The sequence below is a fragment of the Equus przewalskii genome, chromosome 25 (genome assembly GCF_037783145.1).
Source record: "Equus przewalskii isolate Varuska chromosome 25, EquPr2, whole genome shotgun sequence".
NCBI lineage: Eukaryota > Metazoa > Chordata > Mammalia > Perissodactyla > Equidae > Equus > Equus przewalskii.
The window spans coordinates 14,669,065-14,688,116 of record NC_091855.1 but is presented as its reverse complement, the minus strand read 5'-3'; the positions used below and the strand labels follow the sequence as shown (position 1 = coordinate 14,688,116).

At 49.6% G+C, this 19,052-nt stretch overlaps 2 long non-coding RNA genes across 4 annotated transcripts; one reads left to right on the top strand and one right to left on the bottom strand.

Annotated features, from left to right (window-relative positions):
• The first annotated feature begins 5,718 nt into the window (after positions 1-5,718).
• Positions 5,719-14,771, top strand: LOC139079388 (uncharacterized). Of its 3 annotated transcripts, none has more exons than XR_011532992.1 (4): positions 5,719-5,958; positions 7,593-8,220; positions 12,202-12,399; positions 14,161-14,771. It is a non-coding gene; the product is annotated as an uncharacterized lncRNA (long non-coding RNA). The 3 variants fall into 3 exon arrangements; XR_011532993.1 differs by having other exon boundaries at positions 14,158-14,771; XR_011532994.1 differs by lacking the exons at positions 12,202-12,399; positions 14,161-14,771 and adding an exon at positions 8,500-12,195.
• On the bottom strand, positions 14,764-16,919 carry LOC139079389 (uncharacterized). Its single transcript, XR_011532995.1, has 2 exons — positions 15,184-16,919; positions 14,764-15,015 (listed from the first exon to the last, which is right to left on the bottom strand). It is a non-coding gene; the product is annotated as an uncharacterized lncRNA (long non-coding RNA).
• Positions 16,920-19,052: the final 2,133 nt, after the last annotated feature.

Below are 19,052 nucleotides of genomic sequence, written 5' to 3'. Positions count from 1 at the left end.
TCCTCTCTGTCCCCGACTCCCTTGCATTATGGACTGAGCCCTTTAGCGCCAGGCAATGCTAGACACTGAAGACATTAAGATCCGGATCCCTCCCTCCCCGGGAGCTCCTGTGCCGCTTTATTAAGAGAGATTCTCTCAGGACTCCGGCCCCAATCCTAGGCTGCAGAGGCGTGAGGTTGGCTCTGGTCAAGGCCAGCATGCCCGGAGGGCCTGGGACCCGTGTCACGTGGCACGGCATGGGGGCCAGGGCAGATGCCTTGTGTACACCGGGCACTCGGGCCGGCTCGAGACTCAGGCCCCCATTGTCCCGTTCTGGCCTCACAGCGGCAAATACATCCACGAGCTGTTGGGGCTGCAGCGGCTTCACACACGGAGGGTGGAGGAAACCGCGGCCGCCCCGGGGCAGGTGTGCGGAAGGCCCCCAACTTCTGCACGAGGACCGACTTTCTCTTCCTCAGGGTTCCCAAACTCAGGTGAACACAGAATCGCTCTAGAGGGTTAACAGTTAGGGATTTATTTTAATTTGAAATGGAGAAAAACAACAAACCTATCAAACTAGGGATTTCACGGCCCTCTCCATGGCAGGCCCTGTGGAGGGATGCTGGGCCCCAGGGCTGGGGGCAGGGGCTCCAGCCTTGTTCCAGATTTAGGTCACTCCACGCTGAACTCAACCCCCTGGGGAAGGAGCTGGAGTCATAACCCACCAAGACTGCCACAAGGAGAGAGATTCCCCCTAAAAGAGAGATCTGAATGTTGCTTTCAAAAGAAGGGCAGCATATAGCCCGACAGACAGACAACAGCAAATGTCCCCACTAGGTGAGGTGGGAGGAGGGTGGGGCTGTGGAAGGAGCACGGACCCCAGGCCTGGGAGACCTGAGTTAAGCCCCAGCTCTGGCACATCCGGCTCCGTACCTGCGGACATCCCCACTTAAACCCCACACTGACTTCCAGCTGCTCCTAGGAAAAAGCTCCAAACCCTTTCAAGGCTCCGTGTGGTCTGTCCGCAGACCCATTGCCTGGCCCTCAGCCATCCCTGCTCTCTGCAAAGCTCTTCTGCCCCGCTTCCCCTCTTTTGCGTAGTCAATGCCTCCTCAGCCTGCAGACCCCACTCAAAGGCCTCACCTGCCTGAGGAAGGCTTCTGTGTTAGTCAGGGCTCTCCAGAGAAACCAAGTGTCTGTATCTATATCTGCATCTGTATCTGTATCTGCATCTGTATCTATCTATCTATTGAGAGAGAGATTTTAAGGAATTGGCTCACATGATTGTCGGGGCTGGCAAGTCCCAAATTCATAGGGCGGGCCAGCAGACTAGAAATGCAGGTAAGAGTTCATGCTGCAGTCCTGAGTCCGAAATCCATAGGGTAGCAGGTTGGAAACTCAAGCGAGGTTTCTATGTTGCAGTCTTGAGGCAGAATTCCTTTTTCTTCTGAAACCTCAGCCTTTGCTCTCAAAGCCTTCAACTGATAGGATGAGGCCCACCCACATTATGATGGGTTATCTGCTTTACTTAAAATCCACTAATTGTAAATGTTAATCACATCTAAAAAACATCTTCACAGCAACATCTAGGCTGGTATTTGACCAAACAACTGAGTACCATAGCTTAGCCAAGCTGACACATACAGCTCACCATGACACTTTCCCTGACCGCTGGGGAAGACCAGCCCCCCTTCCCTCCCCCACGGCCTTCTTACACACTGTTCTTGGACTGTAGATCTCTCCTTCACAGAACTATGACACTTTCTAACATCACCTGCTTAGTCTCGCTGTTCTCGAGATTTTCCATCGTGTGCCTAAGGTGCAAATTTGTGTTGTTTATTCGTCTCAGGACTCTGGGTACTTATTCAATCTGAAGATTCAGGTTTTTGTTCAATTTTCATCAATCCCCAGCCATTATCTCTTCAAATATTCCTCCTCCCACATTCTCTCTCTATTCTCCTGGATATGCTACCTAGACAAGCTAGATCTTCTCATTTTTTTTTTTCCTCTATGCCTCTTAGCCATGGTTGCTTCTGTATTTTTCCATGTTTTTCTTCTCTTTTTCTCACTGTGCTACTGGTAGAGTGATTTTCTTCAGAGGTATCACCCAACTTGCTTCATGTCTCTTCAGCTGTGTCTTATTCTGCTGTCCAACCTATCTATTTTAATAATTTATTAAAACTGTATTTTTCATTTCTAGAACTTCTATTGGTCTTGCTTTCCATCAATCTTTTCATATTATCCTATTCTTTATTATCTCTTTTCTTTTAAAAAATTCTTTATAATCACTTAAAATGTTTATTTTATGTCTTCAATTTTTCTATTATTTCCACTTCTTAGGGGGTGAATTCTTCTGTATTTTTTTGTCTTGTTTTGTATTACTTAATTTCTCTTTTAGTGGTTTGTTTCCCTGGTTTATAGTTTTGGGTTGGGAACTCATCTTCTGTGGGGGTTGTTTTTGCTGTGGGAGGTCTGTGAGCACCGAGTTGTGAAAACGTTCCTACAGAACACTTTGGGTTTTCCTTCTGTCAGGGCCCTAAGTTCTGGACTAACTTTTATGTTAACTTTTTGGCAGAGGAGTCCTAGAATCAGTGGCACGCCAAGGGAGCGGGATGCGGTGGGAGCAGCCCAGCTCTCTCCTCCATGTGGGGCAGGGCTGGACCTTCCCTCTTTCATGGGAACTTTGCTCCCAGCCAAGCCCAGGATGGTGAGAGAGTTTTGTTGCTCCTTCTGCAGGCCTGGTTGGTAGAGTTTTTCTAGCCTCCTTCTTCCCTGACTAGGCCTCTCTTTAAAGCTCCAAGCCTTAAAAGGATAGGTTCAGAGGGATGAATTCCAGCTCTCCTGCCTCAGACAGCCTGGGGCTGCCTCCTATTTTGAAAGGGGCTGACAACTCTAGGCTCCCAGCCTGAGGGCCTTTATCTAGTCAAAACTCCATGAATCATAGGCTTAGTTCTCACTCCTCATTCCGGCTTTGAGTTCTTGCACTATCTCTGGAATCCGAGGATTTTCCTTTCTCTCTTTCGAGCTCAGCTGTGTATTTTCAAGCATATTTTAAATATTTTATGCAGCATTTCTATATGGTAGCCAGAGAGGAACTGTCTGAAATAGCTCAATCTGGCATGTGGCCCCAAGTGTTCTGATACATTGATTATGTATTATCCAAGTAATGTTCCTCTTCCCCACTAGACTGTAAACTCCATGAGGCACGAACTGTGTTGGTCTTTGCTTCCAAAAAAGGACTGAGCATATGGTGGGAGCTCAATAAATATTTCTGGATGAATGGATGAGGATACTCTCTCTGGGGACATCAGTACCTAATTCACAGGGCGTTGGGGAAACTTAGCAAGAGAAGGAATGTCAAAGGCTTGGTAAACGCTGGGAGCTCAGAAACGGTGTCTGTTATGATAATCATGTCTATTAAGGCAAAGGCTTTACCATGATGGTCTCCCTGTAATTCAGCTCCCTCCCTGCATCTCGGACATTAGTCCTGGCCTAGGATGGCAGACAGGTTCTGTGGGTACGGCCTCCTGACGCTCCCTCAGAGTGAAAAGGTTAGCCCTTCCACCAGAACAGCCATGACATCAGGGTCTTCACCTGAGCCGCAAGGCCTGAACAGGAACCACCACCCTCCCATTGGTCCTGTCCTGTCCAGGGGCCCCTGACCTTGCCATTACCAGTGATCTCTTGTATGGCTAGGATTTTTCTCTAAATATCTCATATTTGAGAGGTTCGTTGAGGAAAAATACACTTAGTAAGTAATCGTTGATTTATTTTTGCATTTTAATTAATCAAAGGCATTCAACTGCCAGGGCTTCCAGTCAGCATGAGGTAAGACAATTTTAGCCCAAAGCAAGGAAACATAACATGTTAATCAGGCTGTGCGGCTTTTCGGGGGTGAATGCGTTGGGGACCCTCCCCCACTCCTACCCAGGGATTGGAAGACTCCAAAGGAGAAAGTCCTGCTTGGGTTTGGGGGTAGGGGGTACCCAAACGGAACAGCAGTGCCTTGTAAATCAGACCCAAGGGGGACACAAAGGGGCCTCCAAGATGGGACCCAGGGGCAACCTCATAAACATTACAATCCCAAGAAAGTTGGCCATGGTGAGAGGCGAGAGGAGAACTGACCAGGCTTACAATAGGATTTATGGAGCCTCAGGAAAAAGAATTTACAATGTGGGGTGGGGGTAAGTGTGTGTGTGTGTGTGTGTGATGTCTGTTGTAACATCTCCTTGGGTATGTTGGAAGGTATACTCAACCAATGGGGAACTTTGAGCTATGGACTATAAATAATAATACATATTAAAGACCTATTATGTATCTGTCACCCTATTTAACTTAATGCTACTCCTTAAAACCTGTGAGGTTGGTACCATCCCCCAATTTACAAAAGAGGAAAACAAGTCAGAGGGATCTTAAGTAACTTGGCCAAGGTCATGTAGCTAATAGGTCAAAGGTCAAACTATCTGACTGCCAAACCCAGTCTCCAGCCCCAAGAGGACTGCCTCTCCTGTGCTGAGAAACAAGCTTCCAGTGCTGGTTCCCAGCTTTCGCCACTTGTTGGAACCTCCTGGGGAGCTTAAAAAAATATTGATGCCTGGGTCCTACTGCTAGAGGTTTTTCTTTAATGGGGCATCAAAAGCTCCCCAGGTGATTCTAACACGCAGCCAAGGCTGAGCGCCCCTGGCTTAGTGGGTACCAAGGCCCAGGTCCACCAAGATCATTGGCTGTAAACGTCACCTGGCCTGGCCATCCTCAGGATTAAGATCAAGGCCAGAGAAGCCCAGGGCAGGAGCCCAAACTCGAAGTCCAAGATCTGTAACTGGGGCTGGCCCAGAGCCAAACTGGGAAACAGGCACCGATAACAATAACACGATGACGACAACAACAACAATGGTTAGAACCATACTTTGACAACAATTTATTGTGCTGTACCAGGCACTCCACATGCCTCACCTCACAGCAACGCCCCTCACAGCAATGCTATGAGCTAGTGAATGTCTCCAGTTTACAGACGAGAACAGGGAGGCACTGACAGGTTAACGGTCAGTCCAGGGTCACTCAGCGAGGCTGCAGTGGCCTATGTTCTTGACCCCTGGCTTCTCTACGCCATCTCTCCAATCTGGGGTCACCTTCAACTTTGCACACCCCCAAACCACCTCAGAACCCCCGGTGCCTGATTTGCTGGGTGCCTGCTCTGCACTGGGGCGGGCAATAAGTAAAGGTGGGCTGGGGGGAAGCCTGTCTCCCGCCCCCCACTGGACCTCACAGTCTGGTAGGGGAGGTCAGGCGGGGTACCCAGGCTCTTAGAGCAGGCGGAGTGAGCCAGGACCTTGGGCGGGTGAGGGGCACGTGCACCCAGAGGACTTGGGAGGGGGTTGGGGCCACCTCTCAGCCCCCAGCTGATGGAGGTCTCCTAGCCCCAGGGCAGCAAGACTCAAAGGCCCCCCCACCAGCCCCTGGGGCCCCCGGCTGGGGCTGGCTCCCTGGGCCCTGTTTCTGCCCCCACTTGGCTCCTGGACAGAGACAGAATAGGAGGTAAGACACTTGGGTTCAAGGCCAGACACCTCAACTCCATGGTCCTCGCTTCCTCACCCATAACACGCCCCCCTGGCAGGTTTGCTGGGAAGACTGAACCAGCCCCTCCAGGCCAGCACCCAGAGGTGGCCTGGCACTGTGTGGACGCCCCCTCACTGGCAGCCATTCCCTGCCCTAACCCTGCACTTCATGCCCGGAGCTGCCATGGCTGATGCGCTGCTTCCTGAGCTCTGGCTTTCCACAGCGAATGGAAACTCTGAGAGGGACCGTGTCTCTTTGTATCTCCCCAGCAACCAGCGAGGGCCTGGCACCGGGCTCCTGGGGACCGCCGGGCGGGCTGAATTGTTCAGGGCTGGCGGCGGGGCTGAGTGACTCACCCCACAGGAGAGGTGCCCACGTTAACCCAGCGACTCCATTCCAGGCAGCGCTTGTTCCCCAGCGCCGGTAAGTCGGTGCTTCTCAGCCCAGGCTGCCCGGGAGGGTCCGCGGGGGAGGGGAGGGCGAGGGAAGAGGACTCTGGAGTCCTGGGGTCCAGGACACACCCCGACCCGCCCAATCAGGGCTGAGGCCCTGGCATCAGCATTTCTGCACAGTCTCTTCATGCCACTGAGGATCTTTTGTGTCAGAAGACCAGAGTGTTTAAAATGCAGATTTCAGGCTGGGCCCCAAACCAGATGGATGAGACCCGGGGGGGATGGGCCCCAGGAGTCCACACCTTCAACCTCTTCCCTGGGGGATCCTTTCCTTTCTCTTATTTTCTTCTTATTACTTTTGCACAGTCAGGCTTAGGAGTGTCTGCTTCTCGGAGGAAAGCAGGGAAGAGGAAGCCGGCTCAGTACCTGCCGTCTGGCCGCCCGAGGCGGGGGAGGTGGCGCAGGCTGGGGCAGCGGCCGAGCGAAGGCTCCTTCCGGGGCCGGGCCGGGAAGGGGGGCTGGGAGGTTTCTTGGAGGAGGTAGAGCTGCATTCCTCTCATGCCTTAAGCATGAATTTCTAAGGGTAGAATTTCAAGGGTGGTAAATGGAGAGGGCTGGAGGAGCTTTATTTGTCTATTTATTTATTTCCCCTAATCCGCTTGCAGGGCTAATCAGCTCCCCCCCGGGGCAGCCTCCGACGGGCTTCTCTCACTGCTCAGCATGGGCTGGAGGGACCCGTGAGGGACGCACACCCTCTCGCAGGGAAGCTGAGCAGAGGAGAGGGAAGCTGTGGGGGTGGCTTTCAGTCCCGGGAGGGCTCCTGGAGTTCCTGCTCCAAGTCCGGGGATCTGACCTGGCTGTCCCTAGGCCTGTGGAGACCCCAGGAATGGGAATGAAAGAGACTGGGGTCCAAATGGCCCCCAGGCCTGACCAATGCATCCCTGGGGGCCAGATACAAGGGGAGCTGCCACAGCTCAGGAGAGCGCAGGACCATCCCTGGAACAGGCTCCAGCTTCTCCATAGCAGCTCTGAGAGGAATATGTGGCCTCTTAGGCTGATCAGCCTGAGCCAAGGCACCTTCCTTAGGTGTGGAGTGTCCTAGTCAACACGTGCTCGTGCATTCATTCATTCATTCATTCATTGAACACCTGCTATGTGCCAGGCACTGGGCTGGGCTCTGCAGGTTAGCTGTGAACAAAGCAGCTGAGGCCCTGCTGTCGTGGAGTTTACATACAGGAGGGGGATGGACAACAAAACATAGCAAATTAATGTGTAACCTGGTTATCATCCTATAACCCTGTTAGACGTCACATGTAATGGTGTCAGGCGGGAATATGAAGCGAGGTAAGGGCAGAGAGTGCTTGGGATGGAAAGAGGTGAGCTATTTCTGCTCGGAGGTCGGGGAAGCCCTCTGAAGAGAAGACATTGAGCAGAGGCCTAAAGGAAGGAAGGAACTGGAACAGGCAGATTTGGGGGGAGGAACAGCAGGTACGGAGGTTCTGAGGCCAGAAGGAACTTGGAGTGTTTGAGGCATAGCAAGGAGGTCAACGTGGTGGCTCCAGTGACGGGAAGAAGGAGAGTGTGGTGGCAGGTGGGGGTGGGGAGGTGGGCAGGGCCGCATCACTGGGGCACAAGGAGTCCAGGCTTCTTGTCTGTATCTGACAGGAGGCCACGGAGGTTTGGGGCCAAGGAGTGACAAGACCTGGCTTCGGTTTACAAAGATCATTCTGGCTGCTGCCTAGAGAATGGAAGGCTGGCAGGGAGAGCCCACCGGGAGGCCACTGCAGCAGGCCAGGGAGAGAGAGGTGAGAACGGGGGACTAGCTTTGGAGACAGCGAGAAGCAATGGATTTGAAAGCTGCTGATGTGTTTTGAAAATGGAACTGACGGGATTTGACACCAGAATGGAGGTGGGTGTGAGGAATGAGGAGGCAAGGGGGATTCCGAGATTTGCCAACTGAGCATCTAAGTTGATGGAGCTGGTGAGGGGAAGTTACGAATTCTGTTTGGGACATGTGAAGTTTGAGGTGACCATTAGGCACCCTGGTGGAGATGTTGCTGTGCACTTGCAGACGTGAAGCTGTGACTCTGGACTCAGGGTGGGGGTTGGGAGCTGGAGACACGCATTTCCTTGGCTTGGAGATGGAACTGACAGCTGTGGGAGAGATGCGACCCCTGGAGAAACTTAAAATGGAGGGCAAGGGGAGTGAGCACCGAGCCCTGGGCCTCACCATGGAGAGGTCTGGAAGAGGAGGCTGAACCAGCCGGGAGACTCCGAAAGAGGGGCCAGCGAGGTAAGAGTGAAACAGGTGAGTGGGCTGGCCTAACTCAGGTGAACGGTCAGACCCAGGAAGAGGATTCTACTGTGCCAAAAGCTGCCATCAGAGGAAGATAGGGGCTGACTCTGGAATGCTTAGATTGGCAGGTAGGAGGTCCTGGGCGACCTCGACAAGAGAGCTTCAGCAGGGTGGTGGGAACCTGGGCCTGGTAAGAGTGAGTATAGGAGTGAACGGGATGGAAGGAGAAGGAGGCGCCCTGGCCAGCTGATCTGTTTGAGGGATTTCACTCTACAGGGAACAGAGAAATGGAGCCAGAGAGCTAACTGGTGGGATCTGCAAGGAGACTCCGGATGGCTCCTGCAGAGCAGAGAGACATGGCCCGCAGTGCGAGTCAGGAGGCCGGCCTGTCTTCCCTGAGATTGGAAGGAAAGAGGGAAAAAAGGGTAAATACGTAGATAACTCTAAAGGAAACGGAGGGCTTCTGCCAGTGTTCTTTCTCTGTGGCCTGAAATTTCACCATCGCTGGTTTTGGAAGCCTGACTTGTAGCAACCAAAGAAAACGATCTTACCTAAAGTGCCACCTCCTTATTTCCAGCCAGGAGCACAACGGAGGTGAAGGCTGGTCGAGCAAGGTCCCAAGAGAAAGGATGCACTCTAGTTAGAGCCCCTTTTGCCTAAGGCTGGATCTGCCTGGGCGGGTGTGGTCAGAAAAGCTGGCCTGGCTGGGGCATTGAGTGCAGACCAGACCTCCGCAAACAGTCTGCAGCCTTGTGACCCGGGACTTTACTTACCCACCAGCTGGGGGCTGGTGATGCGGTGTCTTCCCACAGGGCTCCTTGCACCCCTACCTGTGAGGCAGTGAGGGTGATCTTTGCATCCAGGAAAAAGACGTACCAGTTAGGATGCCTCAAGCCAATATAAGTGATGCTTGCTACTCCAAGTGTGCTCTGAACCAGCAGCAGCAGCAACTGGGATCTTGCTAAAAATACAGACTCTCAGGGGCTGGCCCCGTGGCTGAGTGGTTGAGTTCGCGCGCTCCGCTGCAGGCGGCCCAGTGTTTTGTTAGTTCGAATCCTGGGCGCGGACATGGCACTGCTCATCAGACCACGCTGAGGCGGCGTCCCACATGCCACAACTAGAAGAACCCACAACGAAGAATACACAACTGTGTACCGGGGGGCTTTGGGGAGAAAAAGGAAAAAATAAAATCTTTAAAAAAAAAAAAATACAGAATCTCAGACCTGCTGACTCAGTCTTAGTTTAACAAAATTCCCAGGTGATTCTAATGTGCTAACTTAATCACTAATCTTGAGAACCACTAACTTAAACCGTAAAGATATTTGTTCTGGGAGTTAGATTCCAGGGTAGGTTCAGCAGCCCCTGAGGTAATTGATGACTAACCATTATCAGAGGTTTTTTTAATCCTTAGGCTTGTTGCCTCTTGGTTCTAAAATAGCTGCCACAGCTCCTGGAATCTCACACCAATGTGACAAGGTTCAAAGTTGGGAGTGGGTGCAAGACCAAGCTGATATGGGCTAGTTTTGTGACTTCCCTCTTTTTGTCAAGCAGGGGAAAAACTTTCCCAGATCCCTGCAACAAATGTCTCTTTGGTTTTGTTAGGCAAAGACAGGTCACCCGTAGCTGCTAGGGAGTCTAGGAAGGTGAATTTTTGGCTTTTTCTTTGTTCATAGTAGGAAGCAGAAAATGGAGAAGGGAGTTAGAAAGGGCCACTGAGTAGCCAGTCATCAGTGTGAGCCATTAAAGGCCCACATGAAATATAAATGCACGTGTGCCAACTTAACACACTGATTAATTAAAATTATAATTATGTAACGAGCAAAAGCAGGCAAGATCACAGTCTTCCATTAATTTTCTGTTTTTAATTTGATCAATTAATTGGTCATTTTTTTCTGTTTAATTGATTTGCTTTACATTTGTCCAGATCAAAAATCAAAAGGTTTTCTTTAAAATACAAGCTCTTTGAAAGCAGAAATTCCTGTCTGCTTGTAAACTTTGCGTAGCGTTTTTAGCTCAGTGTGATGAATTCAGTCAAAATATAGGTGAAGAGACTAAGAAATGACCACGTTTATTAGTGCTCCGCAAACTATAAATGTGCTGTCCCCAGCTGCTCCTGGAAAAGCCCTTAGAATTTTACGTACCCTCTAACACAGAAATTCTACTTCTGGGGATTAATCCTAAGGAAATAACCACGTACACATTTTGGAAGTAATCATCGACAAGCTGCTTATAAAGACTGAGAACAACCTGAATCCCCAGTGACAGGGCGTTGGTTGGATGATACAGCCATGTAATGGGATACTAAACAGCCATAAAAATTGACAGCCTGAGGTGGTATTTGATGGCATGGGAATAGGTTCACAATTTTTTTTTTTTTGAGGAAGATCAGCCCTGAGCTAACATCTGCTGCCAATCCTCCTCTGTTTGCTGAGGAAGATGCCCTGAGCTAACATCCGTGCCCATCTTCTTCTACTTTATATGTGGGATGCCTACCACAGCATGGCGTGCCAAGTGGTGCCATGTCTGTACCCGGGATCCAAATCGGGGAACCCCAGGCCACCCAAGCAGAACGTGCGCACTTAACCGCTGCACCACCAGGCCGGCCCGTTCACAATATATTAAGTGAAAAAAGTAGCTTATAAAGCAGCATATAGTATAATCACATTTTAATTTTTAAATTAAATTTAATTAAATTTTTATTGAGGTATAGTTGACATACAATATTATGTTAGTTTCAGGTGTACAACAGAGCGATCAACAGTTATGTACATTACAGAATGATCCCCACAAGTCTAGTAATCATCTGTCACCACACAGTTGTTACAAGATTATTGACTATATTCCCTGTGCTGCACTTTACAACCCTGTGACTTATTTATTTTATAGCTGGAAGTTTGTACCTCTTAGTCCCCTCACTCATTTCACCCCTCCCCTGCCCTTGCAACCACCAGTTTGTTCTTTGTATCTATGAGTTTCTTTCTATTTTATTTTTTTCATTTTTAGATTCCACATATAAGTGAAATTATACAGTGTTTGTCTCTCTCTGTTTGACTTATTTCACTGAGTGTAATACCCTCTAGGTCCACCCAGGTTGTTTCAAAAGGCAAGATTTCATTCTTTTTTATGGCTGAGTAATATTCCATTGTATATATATATATATGTATATATATACCACATCTTCTTTGTCCAATCATCCATCAATGGACACTTTTCCATATCTTGGCTATTGCAGATAATGCTGCAGTGAACATAGGGGTGCATGTCTCTTTCCGAATTAGTGTTTTCATTTTCTATGGATAAATACCCAGAAGTGAAATAGCTGCATTGTATGGTAGTTCAATTTCTAGTTTTCTGAGAAATCTCCATACTGTTTTCCATAGTGGCTGCACCAATTTACGTTCCCACCAACAGAGTACAGGGGTTCTCTCTCTTTTCTCCACATCCTTGCCAACACTTGTTATTTGTTCTCTTTTTGATAAGAGCTATTCTGACAGGTGTGAGGTGACATTTTAATTTTTAAAGTATATTTCTGCTAAGAAAAAAAAAACACTATAAGGAGACACTACAAAAGTATTGCCTTTCTGGATGGTAGGATTATGTAAGGTTTTGATTTTTCTTTTGACTCCTCTCTGGTAAACGTGTTTTATTTTGCTAAGAGGAGAAAAGAGAGAGTAACTCAGTCCAAACAAGCCAGCTGGTGTTTGTGTAGCTCTGAGGTGGGTCTAGACTCCCCTGTCTCCCATCTCCTCCCTACCCCGGCTAAGCAAGACACCTCCCCTCCCCTCTCAGACTGTTCCTGGAGGCTTCCAGAGACCCCGCCCACTTGGCCATTTTTTTGTTTCGGTGGAAACTCTTAATGTTTCCGTTGTCTGGCTTGATTGAGTGTTCAAATTACTCATCTTAATTAAGTACAGCTGAGGTGTTATTTTGACAGATACTCTCACCCATCAAATTTTCTTCACCTCTTCTTTGTTTTAGAAGCCAAGAATGAAAAGGGTTTAGAGGGAGGGCAGACTGCCAGCCACGCAGTATCTACATCTGAAAGGCAGCCATTCTGCTGGAAGAAATGACAGTCAGGTGGCCCCCGGCTGGCCTGACTTCCCACACAGCCTGTTCCTTAGAGTCTTGAAAGCCAGCAAAACTCTTTCTTTGCAGAAATACTGCCTGGGTTGCAAGGTGAGTCGCATAACGTCCCTTACCTAAGTAGACTGCGGCAGGGGCTGGGGAGGGGGGTGTCACGAGTGGACATTTATTCTCTCCACTAAAGACACGTGCTCCTACTGTGTGCCAGGAGGTTTTGTGGGGAGACAGCAAGTCTAGACAGGCGACCAAGGGCAACCTCTCAGAGGTGGTGGTATTTGAGCTGAGACTTGAATCCAACCATGAGCAAATCTGGGGAACAGGGTGGAGGAAACAAGATGGAGAAAGACTCGTGTGGGAATGAGCTTGGCCACTTCTAGGAAAGGAGGGAAGCCTGGGAGGTCTTTTCCTGGGATAAATTCCCACAAAGGGGTGACAGGACCAAAAGTTACAGACATTTTTATGACTCTTGATATATATATATGTATATATACACATACATATATTTCTGGATTATTTTCCAAAATGACTACATACAAGATCGTGTGTCCAATCGTTAACGATTGTTATCCCGGGGGAGTATGATTCAGAGGTTGACAGGATGGGAAAAGCAACTTTAAAGTCTTCATCTTCTTCATGATTTGAATTTTGTACCAATTATATATCATTTTTTATAATTTAAAGTGACCTAGTGTTTTAGAACATTGGTAATGAGCAGGGTGGTAGATGTCGCATTTTATTATTCTAAATATATATGAACTATATAAACTCCATTGTATGTATGAAATATTTCATACTAAAAACCTGATTTTTATAAAATGCATTAATTTATACACCACCAGGTAGCTCAATGTGGCCGTTTCACCACATGCACCCGAGGATTGATGATTATTACTCTGGAACATGTTTGCTTCTTTATTTGGTTTCAGGTTCTGGTTTGCCCTGAGGCGAGATGTCGCTTTATCCTCTGTAGGTTTCCGTTTTTTGTCAAATGGGAAGAAAGATCTGACCAACCTCTCAATTCCCTAACAGAATAGTGCAGGGAACTAAATAAAATAGTGAATGGGAAGGTGTTCTGCAAGGTTTTGAGTGCAATAGAATAGAACAGAAGAAAGAGAGAATTAGAAGGGATTTTCATCCGGAATGGACTCCGCCTTTCTCCATGCTTCCTGGGCTCCCATTCACCCTGATCTCTCCACTGCTCTTAAACCCAAGGCTGCACGATGTGACACTTGGTCTCCCATGCTGGATGACGACCTCCTCCAGAGGAGGCCCCGTGAGGGCATGATGTCCTACTGGTGGGATTTTAGGCATTCCTGAGTGGGTAGAGGCCAGGAGATGGTTTGGGGAAAAGGGTGGCCTTTCCAGATACTAAAACTACAGAGAATTGGATGTGTTGGGAAGACCTTCCAATTAGGCTTTGGAAGAACTAGGTTCTAGCCTGGGTATTTCAATGACTAGCTCTGAGCACCTTCCTGACTTCAGTTCCGTGAGCCGTGGGGCTCAAGCAGTGGGGCTATGAGATTTGCCCCGCCTGCTTCATTATGGTGTCTTAGGGATTTGGGGAACCAATGTACTTTGTTTTTTATTTTTTGGTGAGGTAGATTGTCACTGAGCTAACATCTATGCCAATCTTCCCCTATTTTGTATGTGGGACACTGTCTCAGCATGGCTTGATGAGCAGTGTGTAGGTCCACACCCAGGATCTGAACCCACAAACCCTGGGAGTGGAGCACGAACTTACCCATTCGGTCACCAGCTGGCCCCCCAGTGTACTTTAAAAAGCTTTGAAAATGGTGAGCTTTGGTGGAAATACCAGGGCCTCTTGCTATTTAATGACATCTTTGTTCCCAGCAGGGTCCTACCAGGGATGCTCACACAGTGCTGCTGACTGAGGCTGGAGGGGAGGGATTCCTCTCCCCGGCTCCAAGGGTCACCGTCAGAGCCTGAACTTTGGCTTTAGGCAGAACTTGGTTTACACCTTGATGTCAACTACATGCAAGTTACTAAACCTGCCTGTGCTCGAAGTCACCTACAGCCACCACCATCCAGTCCTCTCCCCTTCCCAGGACACGGGAGTCTCAGCCCCCTGCAGTTGGGTGGGGCCACGGGACTAGTTCTGGCAAATGAAATGACAGAGGAAGTTCACTTCCTGGCTGAGTAAAAAACTCAAGCACAGGGGCCAGCCTGGTGGCACAGCAGTTAAGTTCCCACATTCCACTTCGGCGGCCCGGGGTTCGCCGGTTCAGATCCAGGGTGCGGATGTGGCACTGCTTGGCAAGCCATGCTGTGGTAGGCATCCCACATATAAAGTAGAGGAAGACGGGCATGGATGTTAGCTCAGGGCCAGTCTTCCTCAGCAAAAAGAGGAGGATTGGCAGCAGTTAGCTCAGGGCTAATCTTCCTCAAAAAAATAAATAAATAAATAAAATAAAAACGAAACTCTGAGCTGTGGGTGCGTTTTTTTTTTTTTTTAAGTAAAGTTTAATGAAATGGTGGTGGTGCTAGGAACAAAAACATGAGCATGAGAGCTCACTAGGGAGGAATAACCTCTCTGGAAAGCACCTTTCCCTGGGCACGGCGGCCGGGTCCATCGGAGGCGAGGTTCCACGTGGGGCTTTCTGCAACCAGGCTGGTACTTTCAGCGGCATCAGGAGAGCGAGTTCTTAAATCCCACAGTGAGGGAGAGGAGAGGTGAAAGCGCCCTCAGACCTTTAAATCAGGGTGGGAGCAGTATTTTCCAGGGCCAGTGACTCAGGATCACTCACCTGGACGTCTTCCCCACCGACATCCCCCCACACTCACACGTACACGCACACACACGCTCATTCAGTTATGGAGGAGAGGGTGGGAGCAACTTGGAAATGCTTTTAGCCTGACCTTTGAAGCCTCGAAGGAAATGCAAGTCCATTTTCAAGGTCTAGGGTGGCGGGGTCCTACTTCAGCCCCTCCCGACCCGCAGGAGCTGTGGCCAGACCAGTCACGAGCGATTCCAGACAGTTTGGGAACATGGATTCCACGCCCAGCACTCCATCTTATGAGAAACAGATGACTCCTTTTTCTGAAATGGCGAGCGCCTCCAGAGACCCATCCCGGCCCTTCTTTGTTCCAAAGCAAACACTTGCCTTGGCTTCTGTTCTCACGCCCGGACGCGCTGTACGGGAGCGGAGCTCCTGAGCCAAGGACCTGAGACTTGAATGGAAGTCAACAAACCTGTACGGAAGCTGGGACCATGGAGAGGCGGGACTGGTTTCGTAACAAACGTTCTAGACTTACACATCCAAATGAGTGTTGTCCCCGTCAAAACAGTCCCCTCGGTAGGCCATCGATTTACTTCAAGGGTGATAATTATAACAAGGTATCAACATTTGTGGAGCATTTGGCAAATGTTAACCTTGGGCTACGAGCTCTATAAGTGTTCCCTATGTGACCCTCACAGCCCCGTTAACAGACGGGGAAACTGAGGTTCAGAGAGATCAAGTCATGGGTCCGAAGCCCTCCACTCCGAGGTTCGAGTGACTTTCAGAACTTGGAACCATCGCCATCCTTTCAGATCCTCACTGATGACGTGAGGATTCACCCTCATTCAGCTTCGATCAGCAGAATCAGAAGCTTCCACGTTCCTTCATTATTTCGCTGGAATCTCACCACAGTGAGGCAAGTGGGTGAGCCCCACAACTGTCTGGGGGAAGAAGCCGAGAACGCCCAGAGAGGGTAAGGCGCTTGCAGTAAGCGGCACTGTGCTAACTCTGGGGAATGGACTTGACTTTTGGAAACAGCCAAAGCTGTCTGCAGCAAAGTCAACTGAACTAGGTAATGCATCCATCTTGGCAAAATTAGGTGTGTTCAGCATAAATTTACGCAACACTGATCATCTTGTGTGGCTCATAAGCTGGTCATGAAGGCAATTCCAGAAGAGGCATTTCAGGAAAGGTTAGACATTTCTTCTGAGTCTGAACCCAAATCTGCCTCCTTGTAATTTGCTCCTGTGACTCCAATTTGAATCTTGGAGCCACATAGACTTGGCCTCATCATTACCCGTCTCCACAGCCCACCCCATCCTAACGCACTTGGTTCTCTGGTGGCCAACCTGGTAGATTGGAAGCAGCAAATTAGAAAAGATGGACATGCACTTTGGAACCACTTGGGACAATTCTGACCAGTTCCCGGGTTCTACCCCAGGAAAGTCTGACTTTGTTGATCTCGCTTGGGGCCCAGGCATGGTTGTTTTTTTGAAGTTTGTCAGGTGATTTTCGCCAGAGTTGAGAACTGCTGTGTTCAGAGGAGAGGCGACCTTAAATCCAGAGAGGCTGGGTAACTAGCACAAGGTGTCACAGGAACCAGGTCACAGAGCTGGGCTTTAAGCCACCGTCCACCTGCCCCTCGCTTCCTCTGGACGTGCCCACCCTACTTGACCCAAGTGGGGTTCCCTGAGTGTGGGGCCCCAGCAAGGGCAGCAGGGGAGCAACGTCTCTGCAGCCTGCCCAGTTCTGAAGGTGTCTCTCATCACCCCAGTGACGCTTGATTCCTTCCGACAACCTGGGTGCAGACAATGCTCAGGGACTGCTGGGCGCTGACTCTGCTTAGCCCCCACGTGAGGACATGGCCCTGGTGATCTGGAGTCGGGTCCAGAACCACAAGAGGCCCATGTGGGCGAACATTCCTCCTGGCTTGCACTTAGATTGTTAGAAGTACATTCTTCTGGAACCATGACGTAAGCCCTGCTATAATAGAGTAAGAAATTCAACTTTCTGGTAAGATCCTACCTCCCAGGGATTGAGGGAGGTGCCCTTACCCATCTCCTCTGGCATTCCGAGGGCCTGAGGAAGCTTGTAGAGTCATGCTGCCTCTGTTGCCGCCTTGCTTCTGATAAGAATAAGGATTTTGAATCACGGCTAATTTAATTGAATCTAACCTTACAGGGACTGTGTATGTATAAGCGTCAGCACCCACGACCTCTAGCTGGGGACGTGAGGACGGGCGGCCTCCTGGCCCTGGCACTGAGGCTGATGAGGATAACAGGCCTCGAGGAACCCAGGCAGGGCCTGTCTCCAATGGGGCTCCCTGGGGGAGCGTCCACCGACCAGCCAGGCTGGCCTTGGTGCCCCTCTCTGTAGCCCTACATTTCAGCCTCTCCTATTGTCCTTTTTCCTACGCCCAAAGTTCCCCCGCATGCTCTGGCCCCGGCTCTCCATTAGCTTTCAGCTGCTAACGGAGACATTGATCTGGTTGCTACTCCCCTTAGTTTTCCCTTCCCCGGCCATGAAGGAAGAATCCCCACCCTTTTCTCTCAGCTCAAGGATATACTTTACCCAGGAAGCAACCAGAGGGAATTTCAGGCCAAGAACAAGGCACGGTTGTAGTGATGAACTCAGCTGCCTACCATCTATACACGTGAATACAAACGTACTGCTTCCTCAGATGCAAGTTGTGTGGTTCTGTCCTCAAAATGACCTGCGTGATGGTTAATTTTATGGGTCAACTTGACTGGCCACAGGTGCCTAGATATTTTGTCAAACATTATCGGGGGGGTTCTGTGGGGGTGTTTCTGGATGAGATGAGCTCTTAAATCATTACACTGAGCGAAGCAGATTGCCCTCCCTCATGTCAGTCGGCTTCATCCAATCAGTTGAAGGCCTGAATAGAACAAAAAGGCTGACCCTCCTCTGAGTGGGAGACAATTCTTCCAGCCTGATGGCCTTTGAACTGGGATGTTGGCTTTTTTTCTGCCTGAGACATCAGCTCTTCCTGGGTCTTGAGCCTGCTGGCCTTCGGATTGGAACCGCACATCAGCTCTCCTGGCTCAGACTAGACCTGCTCCATCAGGTCTCCAGCTTGCAGACTGACCCTGCAGCTCTTGGGACTTACCTGCCTCCACAATTACAGGAGCCCATCCCTTATAATAAATCTTTTTCTCTCTGCGTATACATCCTATTGGTTCTGTTTCTCTGGAAAACACTGACTAATCACCTTCCTCATAGATGTGGCGAATAGCCCCATTTTGCAGGTGGAGAAAATGTTTCAGAGTCAGGGCCACCACCACCCGCTCAGGGGTGCCCTGCCCTGCCCTCTGGGCAGCACCACCTGGACCTTGCTCACTCCAGCTCTGCTCTCCTCCTGCCCTCCTTTCTCCCCGTGTCTTTCTGCATTCTGCAGCTTGCCTTGTCCAGGTGGAAGCGCCCTCTCCAACCCCTTCCCCCTCTGGACCAGCATGTGCCTAGACCTGGATCTGTGATTTTTCCCTCGTTCTTTCACAGGGAGTCAGGCAAATCGATATTCTTGGGGGAGATAAGCCCACTCCCTGGCCTTTCCTGGGTCTGCAGTCACTGCCTTTTTAAACAGTTGAAAATATTTCAGAACCCACATGATTCCATTTGGTTGTCCAGCCACACCACTGTTTTGGAGAGAAGGCTTTATTCCCTGGAGACTGTGTCTTTCTAATCTCCGTTTCCTTCCCCGCCTCTTTGCACATTCCCTTTCTCCCTCCAGATCATCTCCTTCTGTCTGTGGGTTATTCCCCAAGCAACTTAGGAAAAGGTGTTGGACTCACCCACACATTTTGACCTGCTTGGGTTCCCGAAATGCTTTGCAGCTATCTAGGAGGTAGGTTAGCTGCTTCTTTGCCATACGCTGGGCAGTTTTGGTGTGACAACAAATGTATTCTGACTTTTAGATGCTGGAAAGAAAGGAATAACAAAGGAGAGAAAAGAAAACAAGAACGAAAGCCATAGTAACACCCAACGGCTGTC